Source organism: Neolamprologus multifasciatus, chromosome 9 (genome assembly GCF_963576455.1).
Source record: "Neolamprologus multifasciatus chromosome 9, fNeoMul1.2, whole genome shotgun sequence".
Lineage (NCBI taxonomy): Eukaryota > Metazoa > Chordata > Actinopteri > Cichliformes > Cichlidae > Neolamprologus > Neolamprologus multifasciatus.
Window position 1 is genome coordinate 26,293,335 of NC_140447.1, and position 25,808 is coordinate 26,319,142.

The following is a 25,808-nucleotide window of genomic DNA, read 5'->3' on the forward strand; positions in this document are numbered from 1 at the left end:
TGTTTTGGTCACTCACAGCTCGTGGCGATGGGGTCATGGGTAGAAATGTAGATAAATCATCAGTTTTTGCCTCTTGGCATCGCTCTCCTTTCAACAGAACAAAAGTACATTATCTACATTACTACAAACTGCACAGATCCATCTGTCAATCTTTCAGCCTACTCTTCCCCTGTATGCTCATGAACAGGACCCTGAGGTATTTACCCTGAGTTGTTACTTCCACCTGAGGCTGTGGATGCAATGCCCCTCAAGTTTGGATGTATAGCGTGATAAACATTTTACCAACCAATTCTGATGAGGTTTCCACAAACAGCAGATACACTTTAGTTCCAGATGCATCTCTCAGGTCTCATTTCAGGTCTTTGCTGGATTTCTTTTCCCTGTTTCTTAAGGAGATGACTTTCACATTCTGTTCACCTGTCCTCCATTTGTCCACTCCTCAAATCTTTTAAGAACAGACTGTGACACACACCATGCTGAGAGATGCTAAATTTTCAACTAATAGCTCTTTAGGGATTCCACTTGTTGGTGCAGTACATTTTATTCCTGTGAAACTGTTATCGTTGTTACTAGCAGCCTGTCACAAAACCATATAATTTGTTTCCATTTTCAACAAATTTCCCTAAAGTTGCAACTTAAAATGCGTTCTTTGCTAAACTGTCTGCTATGTGTAGACACAACACTGGTTTATTTCTTGAGCCAGAAGCCTCGTATGTGCTTGAATGAGTCATAAGCCGATGTTAAGTGGCTCAACAAACTAAAAAAATCTTTAGAAGACCTTCAGAAAGCCTGAAGATCTATTGCAGAAGACAACTTTAAAAATTACCAGAAAGTCTGAGTGCCTTGTAGAAAAATACGAAGAAATGTGGATTGACTCTAGACTTTCACACACTACTGTAGATGGACTGTATTCCTTAAAGTCCTGTTAACGCTAAAAAAACACTGTCTTCTGTTAATGAAAAGAATGTGTTTCTTTCACCAGAGGTTTAATCCCATTTTGGAAATAATGAATAAATGTGCATAAACAGTGTTGAACTGTTCTTGAGCATAATGCTAAATATTAGCCACATTACTCTAGGTTTACATTCTGACATTCTAGAATTTTTGTACTTGGGACTACGTATAATAAAAGATGTAACCAGGTGAATATGGTGAGTGTGACCAAAAAGGCGCATCCACAACACACTCAAGCAAAGAAGAAAATAAAATACTGTGAGGCAGCCTTCAGGATCCCAGTCACAAATGCACAGTGATTACATAATGACAGTTCATCCGTAAGAGCTATGTAATAAAAAGAAAAAAAAAGGAAAGTCTCTGAACAAACCCTAACAAATGTGAAATGGAAATCCAACCCCTCTAATAGTACATTAAGTATTCATGCAGCACATTGGCAATCAAATGGCTCTGTTTTCATGGCTGGCAAAGTCATTCTTCCAATAAAACACTGGACAAATATTCAGACAAAATGCTCTCATATACTTTCCTTTTTTCTCTCTTTTACAGGACACCTACATTTTCATTCATTTATATTTCACATCATACACTTTTGTCTTCATTTAAATAAAGCATTGTGCAAAAGCTGATTTTCAGATGCATTGTTTTTATGTAATTCTCCTTAATGGCACTATACTCATTCTGACAGAACACAAAGCCTGTCTCCTGTACAAGAGACCAGTGTTTCAACTAAATCCTTAAAAGGCATTTTTCAGTGCTTAGAGAGCTGTGAGCTGGGGCTTTTGTCTGCTGAAAGTTAGCAGATGCTGGAGACGGGGAGAAGACGGGGGCTCCTGTTAAGATTGGATGAGTCATTTTAAGGATCCTAAAGTTTAAAAGAAGCCAAAAGAATTCCTCCAAAATCATTCAACGAAAGACTCTGGTTATGAATTCATTCTTTAGCCAAATAGGGACGGGTTTATCATTCACTTTGTGTTACTGAGAAACCACAAAGCAATGGCCTACAGGCTTGCCAATGATCACACTACCATTTATAGTGGTGAGTGCTCTATAAGGAAATGCTTTACTGCTCTTTCGTCACTGACAGTGAGAGTAGGAGATGAATCATTCTAATGTTGCTCTCCCCCATACAGAAGACACCCATAGTGCAATAATGTCAGGGTGATGCAGACTGCTCCGAGTTCCACTGTAAGCAGTGAAACCCTAAATCAAAATATAGGAAACGCTAGATGCCAGCTGACCTGAAATGGTGAGTTAAAAGTAGAAGAAATGATTCAGGCTCTTACTGGTGGGTATTAATAAGCCCGCTTTGTGTTATTTGGTTTTGCTGAATCACTGATTTTTCTTTGCCTTTCTTCTAAGAAAAAGACCAAAGCTCCTCCAGGATTATTTGATCTGAGCCACTGCCACGTATCAGTTAAGCAGTGTGGGCCAAGACATGGACTTTTCCAAGACCTGATCAACTAACTGTCCATAATTGCAACTTCAATAGCATGAACAGGAGAGCACAGAAACTTTAGCAAAAGCTGCCTGTTAAGGATCGCTAATGACTATCTCACAATAGATGATAGTAAGCACTGATCCCGATTAACTAAACTGGTTAACAAGTGTACAGTAGGCACCTACCTTAGGACAATGGATTATATACCAAAATATCAGGAATATGTGATAAAATATGAACTCCAGACAGTATGATATCAGTGAATCCAACAGACTTCACCCCATTTAAATGATTTTCTACAAATCTTAAAACTGTTTTACTGAAAAAGATGATGAAACCAGAATGGGTTACAATTCAGCTTGAAAGATGTCTGTATTTGATTTTATTTTTTAATTTTTTTACTTTGCTCTGCACCTCATTTGCAACAATCATTTTCAATTATATCTTGGTAAAGGTATCCCCTGGATTCTCTCAGTTCCTTAATTTTTATTAAGGCTGCTTTTTCTCCCTCCATCAGCTGTTCAAATTAGCTACTTCTTTCTTCTTTTTTTTTCTTTTCTTTTTTCTTGTTTCAAATTAATGACTGCTGCCCCTGCCGGGAATTTAAAATACAGTGTTTAGTGCATGATTAACTCTCAATTTGAGAACTCATTTTTGCGTGTATGAATACATTCCCATCAAGGTGTCATGTCGCAGAAGTTTAACAACAAAATCCCATACATCATTTAACACTGCAAGCCACACAATACAGCCACACTGCTGCATTACAAGCAGGGGATTATTTCACCATCCTGGATTTAGAAGAAGATTGCAGTGCTGACAAGACTCGTCAACACTTGCTTTTCCGAATCTATTATTCTTCCTTGAATTATGTTCTTATGTTTTATGTGCTATTGAGCACACATAGGGCGAGTATGACCACCTTTGCTCTCTGGGAAGAGATTGTTTGGAGGCATGATTCATCTTTTAAATGACCTTTTTGAATGTGCTGTTGGAGCAATAACAATCCACTGTTCTTATTGCTGTCTAGTCTCCTAGAGATATGACAGAACCTTGGTGTTCGGTTAGACAAACTTATCAAAGAAACGATCAAAACATTGCCTTTCAGAGTTCTTTGGCACAGTTGTCTGTGGCTAGCAGGGGGTAGCTGAGTGTAGCTTTCCTATAATTTGAATGCCTGCTCTGAAATTGCACCTAGTTTGACAAACTGTTATTTTGTAGCTGCCATGCTGAGTGTTTAAGATGCCTGCTCTGTTACAAACACACTTTAATGAGTGACTGATAATTGCGAAATTTTTCACACTTCAGCTGACACTTGACTTTATGGTAATGTTTGCATAACTCGCATCAAACAAGGATTTCAGCGATTAACATGTTCACTTTGGCCTTGATGCATTCATCACACTATGAACCATATGCATTACACACAGCGTGATATTCAAACACTTATGGCTGATTTTAAATGCAGCTTGCTTAAAATCAAATTTGACTGAATGGTGCAATTAGCTCTGGACACTTTGGAGAAAAAGAAAAATCTTCCATATCAACCAAGAGTGTCTAATGAAGTCAAGTCGGGCTACTTTAGTACATCTGCATTTCACCTTGGATTATTACCAGGCAGGTAATGATCTCTAATGTGCCACTCCATCTTATTGGATAGAAGCATCCCACATGATCATCTGGTCTGTTAAATGCTGGAATTACATGATTTGCTCGTGTGTGTGTGTGTCTGCACGTTTTTAGAAAATGAATTTAACTCCAATCATTCACTCAAGTTCATTATCATTTGTAAAACTTACTATCTGGGCCATGTTACCAGGTAAAAAAAATATAGGTGTGTGCAGGTTCATGTCAACATTGTAGATTTAAAACATCTTACTCATATGAACATGAAACTGGGGCTGATCACCTAAAATTGCGAAGTCAGTCTATCTGCTCCTCTTTAGCGCTTATTTTTAGGTATTTTATTTTTGCTAGTGCAGCTGGTGGGTTATGTTTTGCATATGTTGCCATGCTATTCCAGACTCTTCCACTTGCCAGATTAAATTGGGCAGATGACCAGTACATTTCAGATTCAAGCACCAACTCTTAAGGCCTCTTTAGAACCCAGTCAGCTGCCTCAGTTTTGCTTCAACAACATGCATAGAAATGATGATAAAGTTAACACTTGCTGTGTTGTGTTCCTGCTATTGTTTTAACTGGACTTTGAAGGCGGTGATAATTAATTCAAAGCTTAGGTCGGTAATCGTGTGGTGCTCCTGTAACATCTTCTGACAAATATTCGAAAAATCGGTGATAATGGCTTATCCAGGCAAACGCAGAAAGATAAGACTGACAATTTGTAGCACGGTTCTGCAGAGGGCCTATCCTTCATGAAATGAATGCAAGTATGTGATGCCTTTTACATACAGAAGGTCACTGTTGTCACCAAACTACTCGTCTTCAGTCTGGCTCTGAAACTAATCAATGATGTTTGATTGATTAATTATTGGAGCCACCTATAATGCAGAAGTACGAAGTAAGTGTTGGTAAAAGCTTTCCAAATGTGGGCCTTTAGTGATTTTTTTGCACCATGGAATACTCTTATGGCCATTTTAAGTCATCTTTCACATCCTATCAACTAAACCCTTGGCCAAGTATCTGGCAAATGTTTGACAAATTAACTGATACTAAAATACAGATTTGTTTTTCCTCTAATTATATCTAAATTGGCATTTGGAATAGTATCCACTGTGAGTATTCCCAGGGCCCCAAATAAAGAAAAGGAACATTCGTACACAGAACCTTTTTCATAAGAAACAGGATTTGCATTTTTCTCTACATCAATGTCAGAACTCCAACAGTAGCAAACACATGGTTGCTAATAAAGCCATTCAGTATTCAGCTATGAAGCAAATATCATCCTTTTCCCAGACACTGCAGCCCAAAACATGCCAATGAATTGCATGACACTTGGCATCTTTTTCCTCAAACATTTGCAAACTCATCAAAGAGGTGAGGATCCCTGAAAGATGCAGCGCAAGACTGGCAGCTATACAATCCACCCTGTGCTTACCAGGAGCCAATCAACGCAACATTAACAGGGACAGCTAAACAACTGACACTTGCCTTAGGCGTTTTTACACACACACACACACGCACGCACGCACAAACACGACTGTCAAAGCATCTCCCAGAATTCAGATAACTGAGGCATTCACTCTAAATGCGCCTTTATTTCTGTCTCCCTACAGAGAGACGGGGTCTGGTGCGGAGAGAGAAAGCTCTACTTAGAGAAGCTGCAGTCAATGAGTGGACTCTTGTTTCCTGCAGTGCGCGTAAAATTCAGTCTGGCTACACTGGTGCGGCACACACATCAGAGGTATCGGATAGCCTCCAACTCCCACTCTGTTAGAGCAGCCTGTCCATCATTCATAACTCCACCGAGCCGATGTGTGAAACAACACCCCGGGAGAAAAGACCGAAACGCCTCAGAGCCAAATACACTTCTGATAACCCCAAAAAAATGACGTGTGCGCACTCTTTTACTTTTTCCCCCCACCTTCTTATGTCCGTTTCTTTCCGCCTAGTGCTCAATTTCACGCGGGGTGAAAATGCAAACGCGCGCACGGTCAAACTCGGCTTAGAAGCGCGTACTCACACGCGAAAGACCCCCAGGCAATTTATTTACCAGGTCTATGAAGCACAGCAGCGTATACGCGGAGGCACAAGGACGCCACCGAGAGTTACACGCACACATATAAATGGCAACTTAAAATAGGTTAGACAGCGATAAAAAGCCAGACAAACTTATTTTTCTCTTACCTGTCCACGCGCACCCCCCTGAACCCACATGACAGCTGATTAAGGGCGAAAAGAATGCTCGCGTTTGAGTTTTTCCCCCATCCTCTGCTTTTCTGCGTCTCTTTCAATTCCCTTCCACTACCACTGTCATCCTCTCCAGGGCAAAGCTTCACAGCGCGGCTTGCAGAGAGCCGACACTCTCCTTTCCTTCCCGTGTGCGTGTGCGCGTATGTGCGAGCGACCGGACGAGAGCCGAGTCGGTGCGTGTGTGCGCATCTCTCCGCCAATGAATCCTCCAATCGTGCCCGGTTACTGCGGCGGCTCAAGTCGAGGAAGGCGCGGGATTGGTCGGTTTTCAGATCAATCCACGGCTCTGAAACTCGCCTCGCAGCGCCCCCCCTCCCCCCTCCGCTCCCCCACCTCTCTCCATTATCTCCCTCTCTTCCTCTTCTCCTGTCTTTCTCTGTTAACACGTGATTATGTAAGATAGTGATCAGGAAGCGATACGTTATCCCATTCTCATTTTCTTACACACTCACACACACAGAGCACCAGACACAGCCTACCTTCCTCGAGCGTCCCAGCAGAATACAGAACACAACGAACACTACTTCATGGGAAGAGAAGGGGTGTACTTTGAAACTGAAAAAAAAAATGGCAAATTGAAAGTTTAAAGGCTTTAAAAAGTTACTGAGGGTGTTTTACCGTTTTCTAAATATCATTATTATTATATTCATGTGCAAATCATCTAAAAAAGTTACTTCCATTGAACATTTCATTAATTACACCTTGCTACCACTGGATTGGCCTTCAGAAGTGCCTTAATTATTTGTAGCATATATTCAGGTGCTGGAAACACAGATTTTGGCCCATACTGACATGATAGCATCACAATATCTCTCACAGCATTGCAACACCACCACCAGCAGTTGCCTGAATCATTGATACAAGGCAGGATGGAGCCATACTTTCATGTTGTTTACACCAAATTCTGACTGTAGCGTTCGAATGTTACAGCAGAAATTGAAACATATCAGACATGATGGTGTTTAACAAATTTTCTGTCATCCAGTCGTAATGAGCCTGGTTGAATTGTGCAGTTTTCTCTTCTTAGCTCACCGGAGTAGCACTTAGTGTGGTCTTCTGCTGCCGTAGCCCATCTGTTTCAAGTTGAATGTGTTATGCTGAAGAGCATCTCTGAATGCAGAAGCTGGTTGGATAAAGCATTTATTTGAGCTACTGTTACCTTCCTGTTAGCTCAAAAAAGTCTGTGTCTTTCTCCTCAGACCTCTGGTAACAGCAAGGCATTTTCTCCTAGAGGACTGTCACTCACTGGATACTTTCTCTTTTTTGGACCATTCTTTGTAAACCCTAGGGACGGCTGTGTAGGGAAAATCCCAGTAGACCTGCAGATTCTAAAATCCTCAGACCAGCCCATCTGGCACCAACCACCATGCCACATTCAAATTCACTTAAATCACCTTTTTCCCCCCATCCTGGTGTTTGGATTGAACTACAGCAGGTCATCATGATTCCATACCATATGATTAGCTATTTCCATTAACGACCACCTGAACAAGTATACCTAATAAAGTGGTTGGTGAGTGTATATGTGTTCTAGTCTGTTTTTCACTTGAAGCTAGAGTTTCATTTGATTTAACTCTAAATCAAATTGGTGTTTAGAACAGTGGGAGCAACAGACTGAATATTAAGTTCTCATTTAAGTGTTTAAAACTCATTCAGTTCCAAATTGTGTTTGTTTTCTTTTACCTGCCCACACTGCATTTTTTAAATCAAAAGTTTGTGATTTAAGATTTAGGGATTCATAGCACATTGCTGTTAACAATTCTGTCTCAAAGCATTGAAATGAATAGTAAACAAAAGCATTAAACCACATAAATGGACAATAGAAGAAAGTAAATGCTGATGCCCTCGAGGGGGAAAATTATAAACAGCAAGCTACAGTTCAGTCATAAATTACAGCATAACTGAAATTCTTATAGTCGAATCAGACCTCAGTGTAACTCAGTCGCTCAAGCCCAGACATAATTCATCATCAACATAAAGAAATGAAAAAGCAGAAAAGTAGGCATAAAATGTCATATATTGTACTGGCCGGCAAAAAGACTCACATGAATGTGTGTGTTTGAGTTCAAACTGCTAATTTAGTGGTGATGTATTGGTTGTTTGTCGTGTTGAGTTTTGAATGTGATTATTGTGAAAATGGGTTTTCCAGTGTTTTGTATGGCTGACAAAATTATGAAGGTTCAGCCAGCAAATAGCTACCATTGTCAAGATTTCTGTAGCAAATGAGCATGTCTGGCCAGTGCTCATCTTCAGGGTGGTTGTTAAAAATTTCAGAAGCAGTATTTCATCAGCTGTGTTATAACTGTGAGTTGCAAATAGTAGGAGAATCATGAGAGAAGCTGATTTAAGTTGATATCGTGCCAGAATTCATCAAACAAGGTACACAGGTGATGGCATGCAAGTTGAGTCCCAGTTTAGCATGAGGGATGATGTTTTTACGCATATAGATGTGTAGCACTTTATTATATCAATAAAATGTGAGATTGCACCAGTAACACTAAATTAATGCTTGATTTATAGTGCTGCATTAAATCCACACTGTTGCTCTGGCGTGTCCTATGCCGCAACTGTAACAAGTATGCTTGGAAGTAATATGAGATGTAAACACAGTATATTGATTGACATACGGATAATATCTTTGTAAAAGAAAACCGAATAGACTGTAATTGTATTTATGTTTCACATTATGCTAATTCAGTACCTTGTATTTTTATCAATGTAGACATTTTTTGTTTTGCTTTTGTTTTTTTGTTTTCATGACCCTGACTATACATGCATTGGCTCACTTGGCTCTGAAGTCGTTTCTTTTCTTTAGCTTATGATATCTTAGCTCAAAATCCAACATAAACAGTTTAGTTTCACTCGTGCAAAGCTGACACGTCAGCACCAAAATATAAATGCAAACAGCGATGTCGCCCACAATGACAAAGTCTCTACAGGGATTCAACTCAGTGCTAAATTTAAACTTTAAAGCACTTTAAAGTATAATAACTGCCAAACAACTGGTAGTAATACACTGTAAAGCTGCCATGCAACACATGACTATAATATATTTTGTTATATTGCAAAACTGTTTCTGTAGGCTACAGTAGACACGGGAAAAACAGGACAAAATTACTCCAACATGGAACATAGCAGTGTACTTTGTTGTCTAGATACTTTCATCAAGGGACGGGATGCTTAAAGCAGTAGCTTAAAGTCCTAATATTATTGTTGTTATTATTATAATTTTTATTATTATTATTATTATTATTACGAACATGCCTGACCAAATAATTGGTCTGCGATTTGGAGGGATAAAAGGTACACTTCTGAGGTTGATCTTTGCCCAGTGCAGTGCTAGCAGGAGGGTCTGTTTCTGATTTTTTTTTCCTTATAAAGAATTTTTCTGATGGGGGAAAAAAAACATTTATGTGATATAATATTTCAAAAGCTTTCAACCCAATCAAACATACTTAGCTTTAAAATGGAGCACTCGTTAAAAACATGTAGCATCCGTTAGATTCTCTGGTTGAGATTTCTGAACCACTAGAAGTTGAGCACTTTCATCCTCCAGAATCTCAATAGTGCCATAAGCGAAGCATGGCTAGCAATTACTTTGGTGAGTTCAGAAGCCTTGAGGGAGTGAGGTCAACATCTAAGCCGTGGTATTCAAGTAAAACATGGTAAAAGATTTATAATGTTTAATTTGCTTCTCTGGCATTTTCTAAGACGAAAATGTATAGATTTCAAAATGTGAAATTTCTTCTACTAGCTTATTGTTATCTTTTATGTCTCAAAGAAATGAAAACATATCCCTCCTGGGTTTACTATATAGATTAGTTTCTGCTCCAGCATACTGTTGTCTGCAGTGTCTTTAAGCACTCAAAGGTTTTACACATTAACCTTATTGTTACAATTATAAAGACTCCAGGCATAAGGAGTGTGGTTTTCCACATGCATTGACCTAACCCATTATAAATTTGGTGTCTCATGTTTCCCATTTGGACATGGTCTAAATAGTGAAGACACTGTGCAAAAGTCTTGGGCCATCCCCCATGTGTGCATCTTTTGCTAGGAAAATGCTAGGATACAGTAGTTTAATGAAATGTGCAACTGTACATGGAGCTGCAGTACAATGAGCTTCTTGTTCTGTTGTACATCTTTCAACCTCCTTCAAATATATTAACAACATTTGGTCTCTTCACTTCACAAGACCAGTTACCACTGGTTTTCAGTCAAGTTCTTGACTAATAACTCATTGTTTTCTCACTTTTTCCCTTCTCTAAGAATGGCTTCTTGACAACCATCCTTCCACTGAGACCATTTCTAACAAGGTTTCAATGAACAGGTTCAATTGAAGGGCCAAAGGATGCATTTCTAAGACCCCGCGTCAGGTCTTTGTTGGATTTTTTAGATATTTCTTAAGGATATGACTTTTTTCAGGACACACTACACGCTTTCTCCTCCTGCCTCAAAGCTGTTTCTAAATCACATCAAATTGTGTTATGTGGCATTTTTTTATTTATTCAGCTAAAGAAATGGGAACAAATTATGTGATTTTTGTGACATGCTGCTAGCAGTGCCCTAAAAGCAGTTTAAAACAGGTACTTTGTCAAGTTGTTTTTATGTAGACACAACACTGGTTGATATCTTAAATTATGTAGCTGTGTTTTTAATACTTAACACTGACCTATGAGTCATTTATGTAGCTTATCAAACAAAAACAAGATTTATGATCAATTAAGATCCATGAACTGACTCCAGCTGTCTCATGTATTCAAACCAATTGAATTTTTAAACTAACTGAATTTTATTTTTTCCGTACAGAATAGATTCCTTTGTGAAAAAACAGAATGATGTATTGGTCAGTTCTGGCCTTGCTGTGCATATGTAATGTACTGAGCCACTGAATAAAGGTTTATGTTTTATTTCGAATCTGTCCTTGTATTGCTTTACAACGCTCTATGAAATTTGAAGCTGCATCTTCAGCCACATGTGCATCCATAAAGAAAAACTTTCCTACTCAAGTGTCAGCACATCTCATGTCACTGTCAGGCTGTCACAGTGTCTGTCCCTTGGGGCTTTTAGATGTTGTTTGTCTGGCCACAACTTGACCCAAGAATAAATGCACAGACTCACAGCATGAACAAACAGCGTCGCAGAATATGCTAAACTTATTTTAATATATTCAACAGTTGGTCAAATATTAATTCTCTAATCCCCAGTACACAAAAGTAAACCACTAAACAATCTTTTAGCCTATTAGTGAAAATGGATTAATTTAGCTAAATGTCTTAGATGTTATTATCTGAGTAAATCCATAAATCCATAGAATTCCAATATAATAACAATAATAATAGGTAAGTGAAATGGCAGTATAAATTGATTTAAAGTTAACCATGTAAAATTATACTCTGCCATGTCCTTACTTATTCTTTTATTCTTCTAGCTTGCTGTGCATCCTGTTGGCATCCTCTACTGCAGGTGTTTCTTTCAAGCTTTCTCACTTTGTAGTGTTTGGCTAGCTATCCTGAGTTCTGTCTCTTGACTTTCCATTTAATTTTGAGAGTCACTTTTCTTGTGCATCTTGCTTTAATTATTTAATATATGTCTTTGTTGCCAGCTGTGTAGCTCCCTAGTATTTTTATGCATTGTCATACACAAGCTTTTGTTCTTTTGTTTATTTTATTTTTTGATTTCTGTATATGCCATTCATTATTATCCTTTTTAATGATGACTTGATGGTGCAGTGTTGATATCATTAATAATAATGATGTACTACAACTTTATCCTGATTTAGCGTTTGACTTAAGAAGAAAAATAGGATCTAAATACAAACAAAAAAACTAACAGAGGCAGAATACAAGGAACAAAAGTGTTCTTTTGTGAACCTGTTGGAGGTAACATTGGTACAATGGGGCAACAAATGAAACATAGCGAATACCCAGCAATTAACAGATGAGTCCAACAAAGAATAATCCAAAATGTAAACAAGAGTGAATCCAATAGGTGACCAAGAACATGGGAAATAAAGCTGAGACAGGTTTACAGCAGCAACACAATTGACAAGAAGCACTTGGCACTGTATGGGGAGCTGACAGGAAATGAGCCACAAGTGGAAATGATTAGGGCGAAAGGAAGAAAACAAAGGTAGCAAACCAACCAAAGAGACACCAAATAAATTGAATACTAAAATAAAGCATGAGGTGACTTCAGACTAAAACAAAGACAAAACAATGAACACTGACAGGGTGAACTGGAGACAAAGGCAAAAAAGAGCCATTAGACCAGTGGTTCTTAACCTGGGTTCGATCGAACCCTAGGGGTTCGGTGAGTCGGTCTCAGGGGTTCGGCAGAGCCTCCACCGTGACATGCACGGCTCATTTTGTGCACCAATAAAAAACATATCTATGTCTTGAATTTGAAAAAAATCATATTTTATTTTTCACTAAAGAGGGGTTCAGTGAATACGCATATGAAACTGGTGGGGTTCGGTACCTCCAACAAGGTTAAGAACCACTGCATTAGACAAACAAGGAAAAACCAAACAGATGAAAAAAAAATCTAAGGGCATTGCAGTTATTCAGTGTAGGAAACACCAGGAAGTCCAGTTGTTTAATGATTACTAGGGTAAACAGCAAACAATATGTCTTGAAATTCTACTGATATTCTATAGAACTGTTCTGCTAAAACAACACACAAAATAAGTCTGCTTTTTATCCCGAGTCCATGAGTGCATTCCGCCTCTTAGCTTAACGACAGTTCTTTTTTAGTTTCAAAATACAATCATCTCCTATAACCAGCACTTCTCAGCTTGGCTGCACTGTGTTTCATGGGTTCAGAGGCCAATTACACTGTTTGGAAACTCTTTTTCAGCACGGTGCTCTGCATTATTTGACTTTCACTTTTTCCTTTCTATCAGTCAACCACTCTTTACCGCTCTCTTCTGCACACACACATTCACATCACTCAGCTACCCTTGGGCCAGCTGTTGAGTCTGCCTATGAATCCAGCTATGCTATTGCTCTCTCTGGATCCAAAGGGAAACTTAATGAATAATGAACACAGCGGTGAAATGGGAGAGTGGGGGTGGAGGATGAGTACAGGAGTGGGGGAGAGAGAGGCCCTTCAAGACCAGGATACGTTGGAGAGATTGAGGGAGGGCAACTTGTTAGTGTTCTGCCATCAATTAGGCCACAGAGGAGACATGAAGAGAATGGAGGCTGATGCATCGCGGGGTTCTGTAAACCAGAGTGTGCTTGCTGAGGAGACAGATTAGGCATCAGAGACGAGGAGGAGAACAGCAAGATGAGAGTCAGAAGGAAGTGGACATGGAGAGACAGGGGTCTCGAAGGCATCGGTTCCTCAGCACACTGCCTCCAGCTTCATCTATCATCCAAGCCTAGTTCTTCCTGCCAAGACAACTGTGTTTCTGGTCTGGATCCAGAGTTGGCATACAGCTTCAAAAACATTCTAAAATGGATGTGCTCAGTATATTAAACAAGGTAATGACTCTCCTTGAAACGGCAGGCAGGTGTTTTTAGTCTTAGCACTTAAAACAAAAAAAACAAAAAACCCCTCTCACACTTCATGAGGATCTGACTTTTCCATTACTGCCAGATGTTCAGGCTGTATTTTACACTTTCACAGGCATTTGTGCAGTACAAGTACCTGGTTTAAATCATAATCCTGGTGTTACTTTTGGTCCTTCATATGTCGTCCTAAATTATTGCTGTTTGTGTTTCTAAAAAAATAGAGCATGCAGCTTTCTGGTTTTAGTTAGTTGCAAAATATCATCCCAATTGTATTTATATCCACTGGCAATGCTTTGCACCAATATCAGTACAGGTAGTCAGGGCTGTCTCCCACAGATTAAATATTCATACACAACTAATTTTAAAAGCCTTTGTTGACTCTGCCGTGTAATATATGCATCACTTGTAGACGTTATAGCTGATTTTTCTGGATTAGGTTTAGAAGAGAATCGTTTGTAATGTTATACCAGGCAGACCACATTGTTGACATCAGCTAGTCTTAGTGCCAAGCCACAATTCCTTGTGTCCAATTGGCAAATTCCAAATAGTGTGAGATATTTAAGTTGCTTTGGTCACTTTACAGTTGCTGCACGTATGCAAGCCTCTTTGCAACCCGCCTCCATCCAATCTCCGCCTTTTACTTAATTACTGCGTCACTTTTGTCACTGATGTCTGCTCTGTTCTGTACAAAACCTCTGACTTTCAACTCATGTGTCTGGCAAACACAAAATTATGCTCCTGAGATTTTGTATTGTTAGTTTTGTGTTTTGGTTTGACTTTAAGTTTGGTTACTTTCCTTGTGCCTCTAGTTTTCCTGCCTCATGTCTTCCCCAGTCTTTGTCGTCATCTTTAGTGTTAAATGCCATGTCTCTGTGTCGTTGGGGTAACTTCTTGTTTTACTTTGAATGTTTGGGTAAGGTGAAATACTCAGGAAAAGGAGATAGGAGGCAATATTTCTAATTGATTTTCCTAGAACTTGGTGGAAACCATCATGATATCGAGGAAAGTTGCAAAGGAGAATTGATAAACACTTAGGAAAAGAGAATGGTTAATGCACTTACACTAGACTCTGTAACAATGTGACAGCTGATGTCTGCTGCTTTTGAAACTACAATATCAAGCAGATGCAGTTAAAATGCACAGCTTAGTTCACCCCTAATGTGCTCCTACTGTGAAAAACAATAAATGTTTCATGTATTTTCCTGCTGGAGACTAGAATTCCTTATGAGTGTAACTCCTTTCCTGCTCCTTTTTTATGATTTGTTTCAGAATGAGGTAGTATTCTGTCCATTAATACTGATCCAGATTGAAGCTAAACCCAAAGTAAAAAATTAATTCATGATCATACAAAAAGCTGACAATGCAAAAATGGTCTCTCATTGCATTTTGATCATTGACTATACCTCACAATCTGGAATAAGGGGGTTTATATCCAGTTTATACTGAGTTTAGGAGGCTACGGACATGCAACCAGTACTTATAGTTAACATTTATATGGTAAATGGTAAATGGACTGGTTCTTATATAGCGCTTTTCTACTCTTTCTGAGCACTCAAAGCGCTGTACACAACTTGTACATTAACCCATTCACACAAGCACATCTTTCTAAGTGCTTTCTAAGTAACATTCACACACACATTCATACTCCGATGGATGCATCGGAGAGCAATTTGGGGTTAGTATCTTGCCCAAGGATATTTGGCATGCAGACTGGGGAAGCCAGGGATCGAACCACCAACCTTCCGATCAGTAGATGACCTGCTCTACCACCTGAGCTACAGCCACCCCATATGGTCTGCAGCACTTTGTCAGTATTGTTGATCGTTTCCATGAATGGTTGAATGTTGCATCGCTATGAATAGTGTGACAGAATTACTACTTCTCTATGTTCTCACTTTCATTAGAATTTTGTTTATCAAAAGGTCTGACATAGGTGAGCTGGCAAATGCAAATAACAGCATTCTCATCACTTATTTCAATAAATACAAAATACAATATACATGTCCTTCATTCATCACTTTGTGGAACTTCAACGCACTTCTGCTCTCCCCCATATTCCACCTTCACAAGCATATCCTATGTGGAGATTGAATAAAAATTAGTTGACACTAATTAATGGCACAAATAATCCAGTAATCAATTGCAGCACAGTAAAAAAAAAGAATCCTCTTTGAGCCATTACTTGTGTAAAGTATTTTCCCAAAAGACAAGGACACAGACAACAGGTAATACTGAACTAAATGTAAAACCTTAACTTTTTTTCATTTTTACCTAAACCGTGTGCACAAAACTCTGGAGGGATCTAAATGCTAACGTAGAACCCAGTCAGGACGTCTGCTAATGCTGTTTGCTCGTTTTTTTTTTTAATGGGAGATCATTTTCAGGCTTCAAGTAGCACCATTATACCAACATTTCACATTCTAGACATTGTTTTAGGTGTATTTGACCAAAAATTTGACTGAAAATTCACATGCAAGCTTTTTTTCCAAGGCTGTGGTATTTGCCCGCAAACAATACCTTTCAGCTAGCTAAAACAGAATATTATGCTATCACCGAGCAACACGGCTAATGCCTTTCACACAGCTTTGTCTCAACTCCAAAGAGCCACAGAAGTAAAAGCTAATAATAATAATTGAAACAATCTTTGAAAAAATGACTTACCAAGCATGGCAAACAACTCAAATATGTAGAGCAAAATGTTCTGAAACGGCTTCACTTCAGCTTCGATTGGAGCCGTGCTGGGGGCGGAGTCTGTGAATTTACTCTATTGATGTCATAGCCCCTGTAGGAGTTCAGAGTTAAGAGGTCAAGAGTTAATGTTTCCATTGTAACACCTCCAGATTTGACCTAGAAACACTCATTTTTAACACTCGATTTTAACTACTATCATTTTACACCTCAGAGTTACATTAAAAGAATGTGACTCTACTTCTGCAAGAAGACCACTAACACCAAAACATTTAACACTTTTGAATTTGCTGTGTACTCTTCAGTCATAAAGGAGGCCAGGATTCCAGTTCACTTGAAAGTAATGTAAAATCTTTGGTGGCATAAGTGAGATGAGGACATGTTATTCTGGCTGACTGATATAAAGCAATCCATACATTCTGGTTTCTCAGAAACTCCAGTCACTGGTTACTGTCCTTAAAGTTATAATTGCTTGTGGTAACCAGCACTTAAATTATAGCTGATTAATTATTTTCTCCCTCTAAACTCCACTTTAAGCTATTAGGTGACAACTTCCTGATTCTATTTAAGACTGCATGTGTTTAAGGGATCACATGTTTATCATGACATATAAAATACACCAGGTTCAAGTTTAAAAAAGTGTATGAAGTTCACAATATGGTAAAATGTAAAGTTTCATCAAACAGTAGCAAATAGCCAGTAAACCTGTATGAAGGTGACAAGAAGTGAATGATTTCAACGATGGTTTAATAATGAAGGCCTAAATAACTTCCTTGAAATTACGAGTATGAAACTGTAAACACGAATGCTTCTTCCTTATGACAAGCTACACATTGCTTCAGAGGTTACTTGGGTATCGATCTGCAGGGCCATTTCTCTGCATGATGTCTATTTCCCTGACGGGTTTTTAATGACGTGTCAGTAAATCATTTTGCCAGGGGGGCTAAACGGGGAAGAGCATTTAACGATACTCTGAGATTACAGTGTGCTCCTTGGACAAGTTTGTAAGCGATTAACTTGTGAGGACGTTGTGTTGTACAAGATAGCCAGCTTATTTATTTATTTCTTTATTTTAATTGTGAACGGTTCTGTGGACACTTCATATATAAGAGATATTTGGTCAATTAATCACAGCTAAGCAGAACTGAGGGATTATGCACTTGAGTGAATCTCATTTCAAGCTGCTGGTTTGGGCGGGTGTGTGCACTGGAACTGCTGTGGACACAGACAAATGGCAGAGGCAGCCGGCTATACTGAAGCTGGGAGACACATATCAGCAGAGTAGGACTGGGAATTTGTTTTCCTTCCACAACACATTTAATTTATATGTTGCTGACGAGCATCAAGGTTACACAGTGCCCTAACATTAAATATCCATGTACCACTTTTCCCTCTGTGGAGAATACTTGGAGTACTGTTACACATGAGCACTTAACCAGCCAAAACAAATTGCTGCTCAGGAATCAAACAAATCGCTGTTTTTTCCGCCGACTACGGAAACATTGTTTCCTCATTAGAATGCATCAAACGTCTTGCTGAAGAGCACGCTGCTGCAACACTACAGTATCTCATGCACAATGGTTTGTGAATATCTGAGTGTCTACAGTTAACGTTTTAGAAAATCTGCTGAGTAGCTAAAGGATTTAGAGAACTTTTAAAAGAATACATGATATCAGTTGAAATTATTACATTAAAATATGCTTTTGGAAAATCGTATAACTTCTAGTTTTGAAGGGCCTTTGAAAGTAGCCTGATTTTATAAATTTGCCTAATTACAGAAACACAATGGATTTGAAATAATAACAGTGAAAATGTGATTGAAATGTAGACTTTTAGCTCTGCTTTTAGGCTTAGTTGCAAAGGTCTCTGACCTCCAAAGGCTGTTGGAGAAATGACTGAGCGGAAGTTAAATTGCTAAATTATATGATCTTTTTTTCTTATTCTTTTATGAGACACTAAGGCTACATTCACACTGCAGGCGAAAGCGCATCAAATCCGATTTTTTTTTGACCCTATGCGACCTATATCCGATCATGGTATGACAGTGTGAACCGCACAAATCCGATATTTTCAAATCCGATCTGGGTCACTTTCGTATGTGGGACAGAATCCGATACATATCCAATGTTTTAGAAAGCGACTGCTGTGTGAATGGTCAAGTCGCATTAAATCCGTCTTTTACGTCACTGACACAAGACTGACGCCAATTATAAGCGCCGGAGAAGCGCCCGAGAAGACATCGCGAACGCTTCCTGGCCATCCGGTGAAACTGTTAAGAAGACAACGTTGGAGAAACGTTAACATTTTATTTGTACTGCATAATCTGCAGATTCTGACAGAAATCTGCAACTATCCTTTGAAGCACCGCTCCTCTAAAACAGCAATAAGGATCATTATTAGGTTATCTACATTATTATGTAAATAACAAAATAACTTAAAGCAAAAATTGGGAAACGTGAAGTCCGAAGTCTTTATATTAAGGGCCATCAGTCAAACAATACTGTTTGGTCTGAGTCTAAACAGAGCGCGTTGTGTGTGACATCTTCTTTTGCGCATGCGGGCCGCTTTGAGCGTTCACACTAGAGCCCGTTTGATGTCGCATTTTATTTGTAGTGTGAACGAGCGGACAAAAAAATCGGATTTGATCAAAAAATCGGAATTGAACATTAAGACCTGCAGTGTGAACGTAGCCTTAGAAGACTCCAAGCGTTGGATTTGCAATACAAGATGCACAAGATAGAAACTCTACATATTTACTGCAAACAGATGTTGATGCAAGTCTAAGTGGCCGTCACTGGCTGTAACTTTAACAAAAGCCTACGACAGAGATAGAAGAAGCTTTACGAGTGACAAAATACGTCCTCCACCTCAGCAAGGTGGTCACTGATAATAACCCACTAATCGTGACTGGGTTTCCATGGTAAAGGTGCATCCCTTTACAATGACTTCTGATTTATACACAAATAAACAAACAAATAAAGAACGACAAAAAGGAAAATAGTGGTGCAAATGAAGGAAGATCATATTTTCACATCACTATGACTGTCAGAAGATGTTTTCATATCTCAACGTTTTTGCAACATGAACACATTCAAAATGAGCACATATTTCTTTAAATAACTCAAAGCAAACGAAACAGTTTGAGCATTTGATGTGCTGTCTTTGTGCCATGATGGATTACACATAGGGTGTAAATGATTTTAAAACTGCACTTGATGTGTGACAGATTTTTCGGGAAGTTTAAGCATCTAGCCTAGACACTCATTGGAAACACTTAGCACCCTCAAGTCACATCTTTCTTGAATTATCAGCTGTAAAGGCAAACTGTAATAACTGTAACATCTGACAAACAGCAAACATTACATCTGAAAAGAAAAGCATCAACCCTATAACAGAACAAAGTCATCAACTTTCAAACCTACCGTCTGTACTTTTGAGTGACATCATGTAGCTGAGCTCCATTTTCGTAAATGATGACTACACTCAAGAAATTATGCTTCTGAAAAGAGACACTGGCAAGGCTTATAAATCCCAGTGGGAGAGTTTATAAAATATTTAAATGGCAAAGAAAAAAGGAACTTTGATTAGTGATGTCGTGTCAGAATGCTTGTCTTTCTCTGTTTAATCAGGATAAATACTTTAAATTAGTGGCTAATTGTGTATGTCAACAAATATGTTCAAAACACTCAGTTGCAAAATATTCTATTTTCCATTAGTTACTATTAATGCAGCAACTAAACATTTTTCTATACCTACTGTTAGGATTTTTTTAGGATGCAAGGTTGGAAAATGCACTGTAATTTGCAAGAAAGTAGGAAAATTCTCCATTTCCTTCCAACTTTGGTGCCTGAGAAAGAACTTTGATGGGTGAAAAAATGACAATAAACCAGTTAAAGCTGAGAACTTTGTCAGTTCAAAGGAAGAATATAAAGGAAATTAATCTAGTCTGCAGTCCTATAGGACTATATTATACACTTTTAGAATGTAAGATTCCTAAAATCCACTTGAGTTTGGGCATTATACAAGCAATATTTTAGCAAATACAAATTGCCATTGAGAGAGTATAACCAAAACACCCAAAACAGAAAAGAAAAAGATAAACTGTTGGTTTGTAGTGACCCCGCTAATATCAGGGATGAGTCAAGTCCCAGCTGTCATATCTTAAAGCTTAACTGGGGGCTCCAAGGTAACCTGTTAAAAAATAGTAGATATTCCTGTAATCCTGCTTTTGTCCTCTGTTCAGTTATTCAGCTGTGAGGGAGGTACAGCATGCCAGATCTATCAAACCCTCCAGTGAGAGAATCATCTGCTATTTGTTCCTGCCATCTTAAATGTTCTTGAAATAACATGTGCTTTAACTGTTTTCTAAAATATCTATAAAGTCTGCATAGACAGAGTAGTAGTGGTGCAAACACTTTTAATTAATGTTTGAACAGGAGAGACCAGGAACTGAATCTCACATAATGCTATTTTCAATTTTTCAGTTTATAGCTTTTAAGTAAGTTAAGTTTTACTGGAAGGTTAAGATCAAGATATGTACTAATATACATCACTTTTACAATAATAAATGGATAAAATCTTACATTTAAATTGCTACAGCTATTCAAAACAAGTAGATGATACGTCTATATTGAAAGAATACTGGTCTATCTAACTGTAGGCCACCCTCTTACACAACTGATCGTCATCTCTTTTGGGAAGACGAATCAGATCCTGCTATTAAGCTGCAGATCGCCAAGCTTTATGCAAAAAAAAATGGTTGTGCATCTTCTTCAGGTGTCCACCTTCTTTAGTGTCTTGACAATCTCATCTGTAAAAGTTACAATTGAGACTGGAAATCATGTGGAAATTAAGTAGCATTTGTTAACTTTCACCTTGTGGTAATTAATTCCGCTGTTATTGAGTGAAAATTTATTCTGCTTTAAAGGTGTCTCATTATTTTGAAGTGTGAAAACTTTTCTATTCCATTTTTAAATGGCAGTGCTAAAATATAGTTGTGAATGAATTACTTAACATCACGTATGGTGCGGTTTACACCATCAGATACTGTATGTGTGATTGTGAAGCGTGTTTCTATGCCATGGTAGGTGGGTGCCTTTCTTTCTTGCAGTCACGCTTACATGAGACTGAATTTTATGTGTGTAGATTATAAAATTATATCAGTAATTCAAAAACCATAGAATATTTGGAGGTTAATGTTGGAAATCCTCCACAGCTGTGTGTCCTGCCTCTTTCAAGCGGTGGTCAGAGGGCCCGGTGGCGCCAGTGTCCAGCAGCCTCGCCTCTGTCAGTGCTCCCCGGGGCAGCTGTGGCTACAATGTAGCTGCCATCACCAGTGTGTGAATGGGTGGATGACTGAATGTAGTGTAAAGTGCTTTGGGGTCCATAGGGACTAATTAAAGCGCTACACAAATACAGGCCATTTACCATTTACATACATCAGAAGCTCAGTCTATTAGGATTCAGTGAAAATATATAATACATAAGTGGGTATTCTTTCTACTGGAAAACAAAACTTCACCCCAGTCTGAGTTCAAGAGCACTATGGAGTAGGTTATCATCATCAAGGATGTCTCTGTACATTGCTGCATCTATCGGTCCCTTGACAATGACTAGTCTTTCAGTTCCTGCAGCTGAAAACCATTCCCACAGCATGACGCTGCCACCACCATGCTTCACTACAGGGGTGGTGTTGTTCATTTCCTGGTTTCCTCCAGCATAACCTGAGTGCAGTTGCCTTTAGTCAAACTTTGCTTTTTACTTAGAAATGTTCTGGACACTACGTGCCTGATTAGCAAAATCCTGCAAAAATGGTTGTCCTTCTGGAAGATTCTGCTCTCTGTAAAGAGCAATGCTGGAGCTCTGTCAGAGGGACCATCTGGTTCTTGGTCATCTCCCTGATTAAAAGTTTTCTACCCCAATCACTCAGATTGGCTGGGGTGCCAGCTCTAGGAAGAGTCCTGGTGTTTCCAAATTTCTTCGATGTATTATGTGGACCTTCAGTGCTGCGTTATATATGTTATATAAACAGGGATGTGTCTATGCGTTAGCCCTGCGACAGACTGGCGATCTGTCCAGGGTGTACTCTGCCTCTTGCCCTAAGACAGCTTGGATAGGCAATCTGATTACATACTGTTTACAACTAAGTAGGATATGTATGTGCCTGAATCTTTTGAAATGCTGTGAGTTTTTCTTTTTATTCCATTCAAATACACATAAGAAACATAGCTGAGCTGATGCAATGTTTGTACAGAGAAGCTGGACAATCGCTTTCCTTGGAAGCCACAGCCTTAACATACACCACTGATTCACTTTATGCCACTTAATTAATCCTTTAATTCAATAAAGACAAATCATACGTATTTTGTCTTATCTGACAGCTGCAAATAAAAATAAAACGATGCTCTAAATTTAAATACTATCAGTGATGGCATATTTGTTTATTATTGTCATTTGTCTGCTGCTTGTGACTCCCTTTACCCTTTGAATCATTGATGTGATCAATACTGCGCCTGAGTACTGCAGCTGTGGAGGAAATCCAAGTCGGAACGTTAATATCAGGTCAGGCACAGTGACCACAAGGCATTGAATCATCTGCCCTAATAGCTGGATGAGAGACTGCATGGCGAATAATAGTTAACAGCAAATGCATTAAGAGCAATGCACCAGAAGAGGCTGAAAACATGGATTCATTTCCTCTTTTGGTTTGACAAACCTCACGGGACGGGTAATAATAGTACATATCTATGACTACATGACTCCACGTTGTGAAAATGAAATGAAAGGTGACTCCGAGGGGTACATCACTGTATTGAATAGCTCCTTAATATAGCCTGCCTTGTACTTTTCGTGATGATATGGGTTTTGTTCCCTTAACAAATACCAGCATCAGTTTACTGCTACCCAGTAAGCAAGGTTGAAAAGAGGATTTTGGGACAAATAAGCAATCAACAACGACTCGCTCATTAGGTTGAGAAGATTGTGTGAGAGGATTGATATGAGACACCATGAACTCTCCCCTATTGATGCAATGAGTGTGAAGGTGACTGATTTGTAAACCTGAATTGCTTTAACAAAGTTCTGCCAAGGTTGTACTCTGAACCTGGAAAATTGAGCTATATGTCATTTGAATAACACTTGTGTAAGTGTGGGAGAAACAGATGTCAGCATAGTTCAGATGAACTTGATCGTTTAAAGGCATTAATAAGAGTAGTTTCTGAAAATGTTTAACCATGATCTTGTTTAACAAGGTGTTGGTATTATTATTTTTTTAAATAAGAGAATATATATATATATATATATATATATATATATATATATATATATTCTTTTAAACATGTTTCATTACAATGAGTCACATTCTGTCTGAATTCTGTCACGTTGTTATTCAATTTCTGATTTTATTGCTGTTTTATTTTTCTTTTGCCGAATTTTCCTATTTGCTGGTGTTTTCTTAAGCTGCAGTCCATCATAGTATTGCCTTTACTTTGTGATTTTGTTTGAACAGTTCAAAAACTGAACAAATAACAACTGATCAAATTGAGATAAAAACAACAACAACAACAACAACAACTTCAATTTATAGTCTGACAATCTGTATTGCCAGTCTTCAGTGCGCAATATCCCTATCTATTTCCTTTTAAATAAATTCTAACTTTTGAGTGGGCAGTGTGCATACCCCCTTTCAGCTGTTCTATGTTTAAGTTAGGCATGTTTATAACATATAAAAAGTCCTTTACTGCTGATTGTTACTTATTTTGCCACCTTTAGCTATATGTCCAGCAACTCCAGGGTGTATTGGTTTACACATTTTCAAAATAAGTAAAAGGTCCCTGGTTCAATCTTGGGTTGAAACACAAATCCCCTTGGAGTCGTGCTAAAATGTGAAGCCACCTCCACATTTCCTTTTCTTCAGTGGGCCACTTGTGCAAAAGTTATCTGTAGACATAACAGATGTTACAGCAGGTAGCAGCAGATGCACACGCTTTGCAAACCTTCCAGTGAGAAGTCCATAAACGTATTCCTCTTTGTGATAAGCTGCCTGTTCATGGTAGGCCAAAATAACCCTCAGGCCACTGGGATATATCTCAGTGCAGCTGACAGAGAGTCAACTATGAGTGAGCTGTGCATCATGTCATAGTTGAAGCAAATATGGTATAAATGTTAAAAAACAAAACAAAAAACAACAAAACTATTTTACTCATATTGCTGCAATGCAAAAAGCATAGACCAATCGAGATGCCATGCTAGCAGACAACAACGTCATCAGCAAGCCAGGAGAAATATTGTTCCAGAAATCAGCTTTCCATATTTATATTAATTCAGTGTTTACATGGCATATTGCTATTAAAATGAACAACCGGTTGTGGTCTGCCTAACAACAACATGTTGTCACATTTTGTGCATGTCAGGCTGCGGTAACAGCTAATTTGATGGCCTAAAATGCAATACATCTGAGACTGATTCGGGTATCAGAATCTGGTCAGAGTATTGCTTCAACACAGCAGTGGAATATCTTTTATGTCACACTGTCATTTGGGATCCTATCTGTAGAAATGGTGTTGTCACTTAAACTGCTTATGTGATATATAAGTCAGTAAATGGATCACGACATAATTTAAAGTTGATTTAATAATATGCTTCCATATAATGTATTTTTTAAAAGAATCTGACAATATTGCATGTGACTTCCAAGTCTTTGCAATATTGACATAAAATATATCTTAAGTAGCTCCTAAAACCCAGTGGGGTGGGTGCATTGTTTAGCCATTATTATTTTTCATTTTCTATCAGCTTTTGCTGCACTATAGTCAATTATAGTCCATTATTGCATGTATTAATACAAAGCAAACAGGCCATGTAAAAACGACATTGCCTTTAAAATGTCAACCTACAGCTTCCAGACTTTTAGTTGTTAAAAAACAAATGATCTTCAGTAATCTATGTAAAGAAATACCCAGTAATTTATGGATGGATGCAGAAAGTCATAGGTCAAAATGTTCAATCACACACTTTGCACTTTACTTAACTATGCTAATTTCTAACCCTTAACCCTCAACTTGATAAATACATTAGCTTAGTGGAGCAATGCAATAATTAACTATTAATCAATAATAATATAAATATTACAAAAAGCTGAAATTTGCATGCAAAACTTACTACTGTAAATTGCCTTTTACATTTACCTTCTGTGTTATTATTCTAGGAGAAAGTATTGCTTACAAAATACTGTGGTTTCACAAAGGATACCCCTCTGCTAAACAAGCTCTCTGAAGCTTTTAGATGGTGCTGTGCACATATAAAATGAAGGTAATATTTTGTGACAAGTGAAATTGCAA

The 25,808-nt window shown here is 38.4% G+C and overlaps 1 protein-coding gene and 1 long non-coding RNA gene across 6 annotated transcripts in view; one reads left to right on the forward strand and one right to left on the reverse strand.

Annotated features, from left to right (window-relative positions):
• The window catches only part of LOC146511680 (uncharacterized), a 302,155-nt gene extending 298,052 nt beyond the window's left edge, over positions 1–4,103 (forward strand). Inside the window, exon 2 of the long non-coding RNA XR_014876155.1 lies at positions 1,826–4,103. This is a non-coding gene — a long non-coding RNA (uncharacterized LOC146511680). The remainder of the gene's footprint in view (positions 1–1,825) is intronic.
• The window catches only part of LOC146511683 (cadherin-18), a 198,378-nt gene that overhangs the window by 92,637 nt on the left and 79,933 nt on the right, over positions 1–25,808 (reverse strand). The window contains exon 1 of one of the 5 annotated variants that reach the window (XM_085173057.1): positions 16,444–16,466. The exons of 2 other annotated variants lie outside the window; for them this stretch is intronic. The gene's annotated coding sequence lies outside the window, so the exon portion shown is untranslated. Of the gene's footprint in view, positions 1–6,199; positions 6,328–6,744; positions 6,770–16,443; positions 16,467–25,808 lie in introns of those variants that run through there. 2 more of the 5 variants (XM_085173054.1, XM_085173052.1) reach the window with 2 other exon arrangements.